This window comes from Sapajus apella, unplaced genomic scaffold, assembly GCF_009761245.1.
Source record: "Sapajus apella isolate SASKATOON/1434 unplaced genomic scaffold, GSC_monkey_1.0 scaffold44, whole genome shotgun sequence".
Classification (NCBI taxonomy): domain Eukaryota; kingdom Metazoa; phylum Chordata; class Mammalia; order Primates; family Cebidae; genus Sapajus; species Sapajus apella.
In genome coordinates, this window is record NW_022436984.1 from 11998632 (window position 1) to 12008628 (window position 9997).

Consider the following 9997-nt stretch of genomic DNA (forward strand, 5'->3'; position numbering starts at 1 on the left):
CTGAGAGCATTCAGATAAATAGCTAACGCATGCGGGGCTTAATCCCTAGGTGATGGCTTGATACGTGCAGCAGACTATCATGGCACATGTTTACTTATGTAACAAACCTGCACGTCCTGCACATGTATCCCAGAGCTTAAAATTAAAATAAAACTTCAAAAAATAAGAATTTGCCCTTAATTGAGGAATTAGGCAAACAAAAAATAGTTCTATTTGAATGTGCTATTGTAACCATCTGATGTAGAAAATTTTAGAGAATAAAGTTACTATTACTACCAACTACAAATAAATAACCAGCACTGTACAGCACTTTACTATGTACAAAGCAGTGTCACATACATTGCCTAATTTGATTCTTACAGAGACTGTATAAGGTAACAGGGAAGGTCCTTACTGTCTCCATTTGGCAGGTGAAGTTGAGAAAGACTAATCTTTTGTCTCTAAATTCCCGTCTTCTTTTCACTGTACCAGTAAGGACATATGAACTATCTATGGTAACTATATTGGAATTGGAACTTTTAATTTTTCTGCTTTATTTAGACAGAAATACTTTCCTAGAAATATAACCATTTTTTTTTTTAGACCAAGTCTTGCTTTGTTGCCCAGGCTGCAGTGCACTGGCATAATCTCGGCTCACTGCAACCTCCGCCTCCTGGGTTCAAGTGATTTTCATGCCTTAGCCTACCAAGTAGCTGGGACTATAGGTCCCCACCACCACACCCAGCTAATATTTGTATTTGTAGTAGAGATGGGGTTTCACCATGTAGGCCAGGCTGGTAGTCTTGAACTCCTGACCTCAAGTGATCTGCCCACCTCTGCCTCCCAAAGTGCTAGGATTACAGACATGAGCCACCATGCCCAGCCCTAGAAATATAATTTTTTAAGCAACGTATAATTTCTGTGAACTAAAACTATTGTTTATACCTCTGGAAAAAAATACATCTCACCACCTATTTATAAGAAGGCCCCCAATCAATATTTGCTAAAAGGTCCACGAATACATGAGTGATCCTGAAAACAAATAGAGCAGACTATTAGCAGTCAAAGTTCAGTTGCAAAGAACAGAATCCAGTCTGGTCTAAGCTAGAAGTATTAAAGCACTTAAAGAACTGAAACTACTAATGGAGTGACTCACAAAACCGTAACTCAGAATTGGGAAACCAGAAGAGCTCTCCTCTTCCTCATTGTGAAGCTGACTGCTCCAGCACTACACCATCATACCACAGTCTGGAAAGCCATCGTGATCAGGAAGCTGCCACTTCCGTGGCCAGCTCCAGAATCACACCATACCAACTATAATCTGCACTGGCAAAGTAGATGCACCACCCCGTGTTTCCTGACATTCAGGAAATCAATAAGTGAATACTGGCACCTCCAGAATCATTGTCACAGGAGAGAAAAATGCACCCAAAGCCAAGCCTAGCAGCAGCAGCAGCCTTCCAGATCTCACACAGAGGCATCTGATTGTTGAAACTTAAGTACTTATGTAGTAATAGGTGCAAGAGAGTCTAGAGATGCAACATTTGGCTTACTAGTCTCTGTAAGCGTCTTCGCCAATTGGTCAACATGCGTGCTCTTTTTAGAATATTAATAGCAGAAATTGAAAAAAAAATTCTTGCAAACAAATTAAGAGAACTAAAGATAGCAATAATCAACTATCATATTAACCAAATCAACTCTTATTATTAGGATTTATTATAAGATTTCAGTGAGAAGAAGAAAGTACCAATACAACATTTTATCTCAGTCTGAAAGCAAAGTCTCTAAGATGGCTTCAGCTATTCTGCAACTGGCACCAAAATGACCACAGGAAGGGAGAAGAGAGAAAGCTAACCTGCTTGATTGTTTCCATAGAGCAATGTTTTTTACAGAAAAATAAGTGAAATTTACAAAAATGATTCTTAGAAATGCTTCTGCATGAATACTAATGTGTATATCTACAATCTAGGCATAATTTTTGGTGGTTTTTGTTTTTGTTGTTTTGAGACGGAGTCTCACTCTGTTGCCCAGGCTGGAGTGAAGTGGTCCGATCTCAGCACAACCGCAACCTCCGTCTCCCAGGTTGAAGCAATTCTCCTGCCTCAGCCTCCTGATTGCTTCAGCAATTCGCCCACCTTGACTGCCCAAAGTGCTGGGATTACAGACATGAGCCACCACGCCCAGCCCATAATTTTTGTTTTTAGTCCTGTAGACAGTAAGACAAAACTCAAGTCCTTTTAAACTGGGAAAGGCAATAATTCTACCTAGTCAGACTGAGTTATTTTCACAAGCAGCAGCACATCCACCCCATCATCCAGCTAGAGGTGGGGCATTAGAGGGAAATAATTATTGGCTGAGAAAAGAAGAGAAAGAATTTTGTAGCCACAGCCTTATGTGGTGAGGGATTCTGTGAGCACTGTGGTGTGGCATTCCGAATGGTTGGGACACCACAAAGGCACTGTGTGGTGTGGTGGCCTTCCCGGGGAAGGAAGACACCAGAAGAAGAAAAACAAGTGAAGAAAGCTAAAATCACCAAAAACGAACTTCATCTGCTTCACAACTTTAAAACATTAACTCTGCCCAGTCTTGTGGTGGAGAAGGATGATTGCCTACAGGACCTCCAGATTATCAAACCCCAGTCTTTGAGATTCAAATATAAGAAAGCGAACAATGGGTCAAACAGACAAATGATCTAGAAATTAAACGTATTAGAGCATCAGGCCTCTATCTATTGCTATTCATTTACTTCTTGGCATTTTGGAGAGATCTTTGGAGGCAGCTGTGACACGCCAGGCATCAAAGTTCAATACTGGGGCAGATTCAATGATTCATAATCCCAGTGACATCCTTGACACATTGTGAAAGAATTGTTTCTCTTTCTTAGAGACCCACAACTACAAAATCAGTTCCCTCATGCCCCAACCTCCTACCCCCACCAGCAGTAATAGAGTTTTCAACTGGGCATTTGGCCACACAGAGGCTACATCTCCCAGCCTTCCTTGCAGCTAGGTGTGGTCATGTGACAAAGTTCTTGCCAATGGAATATGAACAGAAATGATGGGTACGTCTTCTGCATCACTTGCTTCAAAAATATCGTTTGCCCTCCACATCCTCTGTTTCTCCTTCCCATGTGCAGGAGTATAGAGGTGCCAGTGAGTTAGCTTCCACCATACACAATGCTATAAGGGATGGCAGAGAAGCAGGATAGAAGGCACAGACACCTGGAGGATTTGTACCGAGTAGATCCACCCCAACCTTGACCTCACACTTCCATACTGTTATTTGGGAGAGAGATAAGCTGCTGTTATTTTGGGATCTGTTGATATGGCCATCTTTAGCCGCAGTAAGTAAGTCCGCAGAGCAAGAAACTGGATAGATTGCTGGAAACTGCAGCTTTATTTTCTTTAGATTGCATTTTTACACTTTTCAAGTTTTGTGCTACATGCACTTATCCATTGTTGGTTTTTTGTTTTTTGTTTTGAGACAGAGTCTTGTTCTGTCGCCAGGCTGGAGTGCAATGGTACAATCTCGGCTCACTGCAACCTCTGCCTCCCGACTTCAAGTAGTTCTCCTGTCTCAACCTCCTGAGTAGCTGGGATTACAGGCACCTACAAAGATACCCGCTAATTTTTTTGTATTTTTAGTAGAGATGGGTTTTGCCATGTTGGCCAGGCTGGTCTCGAACTCCTGACCTCAGGTGATCCACCCATGTCAGCCTTTCAAAGTGTTGAGATTACAAGCATGAGCCACCGTGCTCGGCCCAGACTTTTGATATCTTGGCTTTGACCACTGACATTAGCAAATATTTCTAGCAGAGTCTGATAGCAAAAGCAACAGTTTTTAAATCATTAAGTATAATGATGACTGTAAGAACTAATTGAAACATGATGATTTTCATGTGTTTTGGAAACCATCCTTATAAACTTTATAAAATTAATCAGGAAAGAAGGGAGGGGAAGAAACAAAAATAAACCAAGCTCACAGCCCATTCAACATTAATCGTGAGGCCAGCTGCTCTCTGACTGCTTCCTCACGGTTGCTCGGTGCCTACTGCCTCAGAATCACATAGACCCTGTTACAAGATTTTAGGTCTCCTTAACTCCTCTATAGATACCAACTGGAACATTATAAAATGTTTAGTTTTACATTTAAGATATTTTTGCAGGTCCCACATATCAACAGAACTACTGACATCAGTTGGTCTGAAGAAACCCCCAAGAGCTCTCTCACCAAAGAATGCAGTTTTTACATCCTGATAATTTCATTCCCCTTACCCTAACCAATCAACAACTCCAATTTTCCAACCCCTCAGCCTCCATGATTCCGTTAAAATCCCCAGCCCAGAACTCCCGAGAAGGATGGATTCAAAGTTCTCTTCCCATCTCCTCACTCAGCGCCCTGTGATCATTAAATGCTCTGCTGCAAACCTTGCTGTTTCAGTGTAATGGGTCTGTTACTGTGCAGTGGGCATACAAAGCTGTTGGTCCTACAACATTTCCACAAAACATAATAATTGTATAGGAACACATTGCTTCCTCTGCTGTCATCTGCCCCAATAAAGTCGGCTACATTCAGTCACTTTTTGTGTTACCACTTCTACATTCAAAAAGCATTTATGATAAACATTTTCAACCTGACCCCGTGGTAGGCCCAGATAAAATAATAAATAAGACACAGTCCCAACCCCCTCTGTGTCCATTCCAGGAACTCATATCTTAAAGAAAGCTAAGGCAGATGGTTATATCTTTTTTTCCTCCTCAGACTTAATGTGAGATTTCAAACACAGTGGGTAACACAAATGAGGGTAAAGAGATATCCTCTCTGCAATGTGAAATCACATCATTACTCAAAAGCTAAAACCATCAGCCAGAATCCTCCCCTAGTGCCATTACTTCCCACTTACAGAACAATAATGTTAGAAGTTGTAGTCAAAGGCAGACTCTCACTGATAAACTGTTAATAACAAATGTGTTTTATCAAAGTTAATAAGACCCCCATTCCAGGTATAAGAGCCATAAAAATAATACCCTTTATTGAAGTAATTTTACTCAGGAAAATTAAAGTTTAGTCCAAACCACTATGGAAGTCATATGCATAGAGATGTTTACAATATTGTCTATGACATCTAAGAGTCAAGAAATCATTAGATAAATTATGATTGTCAACCAGTTATACTGAGGGATAATTATAAGACTCTTGTGACAATAAGAAATGATTTATTATTTAATGGAAAGTTTTCAAAAGTCTAATTTTTCTTTTTTTATTTTTATTTTTTGAGATGGAGTTTTGCTTTTGTTGCCCAGGCTGGAGTGCAATGGCACAACCGCTGCTCACTGCAACCTCTTCTTCCCAGGCTCAAGCAATTCTCCTGCCTCAGCCTCCCAAGTATCTGGGATACAGGCATGCACCACCACGCTCAGCTAATTTTGTATTCTTTTTAGAAGAGACAGGGTTCCACTATGTTGGTCAGGCTGATCTTGAACTCCTGACCTCAAGTGATCCACCTGTTTTGGCCTCCCAAAGTGCTGGGATTACAGGCATGAGCCACCACACCCGGCCTGAAAAGTCTAATTTTTAAAAGTGTGACTGTGTGTACCAGGGCTTCCCAACCTTGACACCATTGACGTTTTGGTCCAGATAATTATTCGCTGAGAGGGAGCTGTACATTGTAGAATGTTTAGCAGCATCCTTGGTCTCTACCCCCTGGATGCCAGTAGCACCTCCCACCCTCAATAGTGACACTCAAAAACGTCTCCAGACATTTCCAACTTTCCTCAAAGTGGCAAAATCACCCTGAGTTGAGAACCATGGGTTATACTCCGATCACAGCTATATAAAAATGTGTGCATAGCTGGACAAAACTGGGGGGAAATTTGGAAAAATTTAAAAAGGCATTTCTAATAGGATTATGAAGTTATTGAAGTTTTTAAACATCCTCTTTAATACGTTTGCAATAAAAATACCAAAGGTTAAAATTGAGTACTATTATGAGTCACAAACTCTTCTAAGGAGTTTTAATCTTTAAAGTTATTATACAGTCTCATTATTGAGATAATTTTAATCTTTCCATTATAATGACATCAAAGGAAACTTTATTTAGATGATGGCAAAATCATTTTTTAAAAACCCATAAGGCCGGAGCTGATAACGTGATTCAGATGGAGAAGGACAGAATGACTCATTAGTACTAACCATAATTCTTATTCTGCAGCATGATTCTTGGAGCTTGCTCAAATTCAGAAAGAATTTCTAAGGAAATTTTGTATAAGAAAAAAATGAATTCAGAATTATTCCATCACTGCTACCCAAAACTGGATTTGAGTAAGAACTTAATGTATGTTTGGCGTCTATGGGAAAGTTACTTAAAATATTTTGACAATTCTCAATTTTATTTTTAAAAATGTATTCAGGATTATAGCGTCTAACATTTGCAGAATATTCTACAGTGTTCATTCTCTCATTTAGTGAGTTTGAGCACAAGAAGTAGAACTTCAGTTGTGAACATGTGCTGAGTAATGTGAGTAGGTAATAGAGAGCAAAGAGTGTAGGCTGCTCTAACACTGTAGGGTTGGGAGAGAATAAAATTGTTGTCAGTATTCATATAGACATTCTATTCCTTGCTCCGGTAGAACAGGTGATTTTAAACTGTTTTAGAAAGTCTTAATAACATTATTCTACAAAGCAATATATCTGAGAAGTTGGTAACCCAGTGCCTAAACCTTGCCAGAGAGGCAGGTATAGCTGGTTGACACTCACCCTCTTTTGTGCTGAGGCATAAATGTGATTCCATAAATAAGCCCAGGGCTATTTGACTTAGAGAGCTATGGCTGGAGGCTTGGGGAATTTGGAGGCTGAGGAAGAAAGGAAAAAGGAAAAGGCAATGACCAAGAATCTCCAGAGAGTGGAGAGAAAAACATGGCCTCTCACTCCTCCACCTTTACTCTACCCCAACCCATTTGGTCCTGTGGACCCAATTAAGTCTTTATGAAGATCAGTGTTAGAAGATGAAGGAACTTTCTCGTTCCATATTGTCAGACCCAGCACATACAGCACTGTTTGAGGCCCAGGTAATAAAGGACAGAGTAGGCTGCGGGCATTGCCTTCATTTCTACATAGTGGGTGCAAAGCAGTCCAGCAAGTGCTGTGTAGGACAGGGCAGCAGAAAATCAGAAATTACAGGAAGGGCCCCATCAACAGGGCCAGGGCCTCCATCAAACAGATTTGGAACAAGGGACTTCTGCCAGGAGACTGGAACTTCACAGGAACACGAGCAGACTTGTTCCTAAGGACATACCGGAAACCCGCTCACAACTCCCAGATTAACTGGTGGAGATTTTGTGAGGGGACATTATTAAAACCTTTCAGTTAGGCATTTAGTGTTATTATGACTTTTTTTTTTGTTTCCATGGGTTGACTAGGTATGGGAATATTCTGACTACATCTGATTTACCAAAAAATACCCCACCAATTCCCAATTTTATATTTCATAGGAGTTCCTCACTTTAAAAATAAGTATTTCATAGAAGTTCGCTATACATAAAATGTAAAGCAAATTCTATTTTCTCATAGATAGCCATTTTTAGGTATAATTTACATATAGGAGTCATCATCAAATTCTTTTTCGGTGAACAAAAAATTCCAATAAGTGGATCAAAAACTTTTGATAATGAAGGACATTGAGACAAAGGCTAGTTCAGAGTAGGCTGGGCACTGCAAGCCGATAGAGACACATCCCCGACTCAAAAATAATTCGTCCACCCCATTAGCCACTGCCATGGTCACAGTTACCAGATTTTTAAGCTGGTATCATGAAGCCTAAGAAGTAACAGTGTAATAGCATCACTTCTGCAGGTACTATGAATTAGAGTTCACTTAAAACTGCATAGAACAAATCAGTTCTGTGTCCCTTCTGAAAGTTTAGAATGTTTTATATGGAATGAGGTGATCTCTGTTAGGGGTTATGCTAGCCAGCACACCAGGGCAAGATTCTAATCCATCAGTGGTAAGTGAACCTGTAACAGCCAGCTCTCATTGTTAACAGCTGGGTTCCTCCCTCTTCTGATAGAACTCTTCTTTCCTGTGAGGGACCCAATCCATGTGTCTCAGTTGGAGCTGAACATTTACTCAGGGCTACACAGCCATCATCACAAGAGCAGGCAAGTGACCCGACCAAGCCAACCAAAGTTTCCCATTTCCCTAGTCTGCTTGGTTTTTCCAGAGATATATATGTGACCAAGTAGAACGTATCGGAATCTATCCCAGGAGTTTTTTGTCAGAGCTATTGAGAAAGACTGGCTCTTTTTACTGGATATACTAAACTAAGAATATAGGAACCTGGGATTGGAGAAACTCAGAATGAAGCTGCAAGAGGTAAGCAGAGCTGGGAGACAACAACAGCCCTAAAGACATCATATGAGCCCCTGGATTCCAGTTATGTCTGAAGCTGGTTCCACATTGACTCTCTTTTTTTCTCCTACCATCCACTCAGGAAGAGTAGGCTTAATCACACCAATCCAGACCAGTTTCCTAAGGTCATCAGGAGTAGAGACTCCCACCATTTCCCAGTTCTGGGTTCCTGGGGTTTCTTCCAGGCAGTGGGCCCAACGAAACAATTGGTGAGACAACAAGAATACACAAGCACAGGATTCATTGTTAACTTTGACCAAAGTCAGGCTGAGAGGCAACAGTTGGAAGTATCTACAATTACTCTGAAGCCTGTAGAGTCTAACTAAACCTTTTTATGTAACATAAATTATTTTCCTTCTGTTATTTTTCTTCTATTTTTATTTATATTATTTTGAGACAGGGTCTCACTTTGTTGCCCAGGCTGGAGTGCAGTGGCACGATCTTGGCTCACTGCAGCCTCCACCTCCTGGACTCAAGTGATCCTTCCGCCACAGCCCACCAAATAGCTGGGACTAAAGGTGCACACCACCTTGCCTGGTTAATTGTTTTTGTATTTTCTGTAGAGACAGGGTTTTGTCATGTTGCCCAGGCTGGTCTCAAACTCCTGAGCTCAAGCAATCCATCCACCCCGGCCTCCCAAAGTGCTTGGATTACAGGTGTGAGTCACCATGCCTGGCCAATATTATCCTTTTATCAGTGGTACAAATCACTTTCAAAGCTCCCCTCCAGATAGTCCACCAAGGTTCAGTTAGCTAGACTGCCTACAATTTTGCTCCTAATTGTTGTTTACTTAATTGGCACGTGATCTTTGATCTTTGTCATTATCATAAAGAGGGTGTTCTATTGTCAGAACTGGAAGAGGAGCAAACCAGCACCCCACAACCTGAATGGGACTTGAATCATACTAGGTGAAATTCCCATGGATTCTTGGCTCCCTTTGCATTTGCTTTCACATAAACAGACATTCTGCAATTTCTGCCAATTTGTGTCCTTTGTCTCCCTTTCTAAAACTTTTGGCTGACAGGTTCACTTTGTCCTGAATTTACTGATTTAACTCATTTTACTTCTAACTAAACTAAGGAGCTTTTTTCCTCCTACATAATAGATTTGCTGTCTGAATTTCTCCTTTAGATCAAAATTGTCCATTCAACTTGAACCACCCACTTTAGTGAACCAATAAATTTCTCTTTTGGAATTCTTGGAATCCTACCTGTTTGGGCAGGATTTCTTTCACCAATAAGTGATTTGGGCTCCTGCCACAATCTGATGAACTATTCAATTATTCTTGGGGGTTTTCATTCCTACAGCCAACTATTGGGATGCTACTATGGTTTGAATCTGTCTCCCAGTAGTCATGAGTTGGAAACTTAATTGCCATTGTAACAGTATTAAGAGGTGGCATCTTTAAGACATGATTAGGCCCTGAAAGTAATGGTGTTATCTTGGGAGTGGACTCCTGATAAGTAGATAAGTTTGGCCTCCATCATGTCTGTTGGTCCTGTGTGCTTGCTTGCCCTTCTGCCATAGTTATGACACAGCAAGAAGGCCCTCACCACATGCAGACCCATCAACATTGGACTTCTCAGCCTTCAGAACTATAAGAAATCAATGT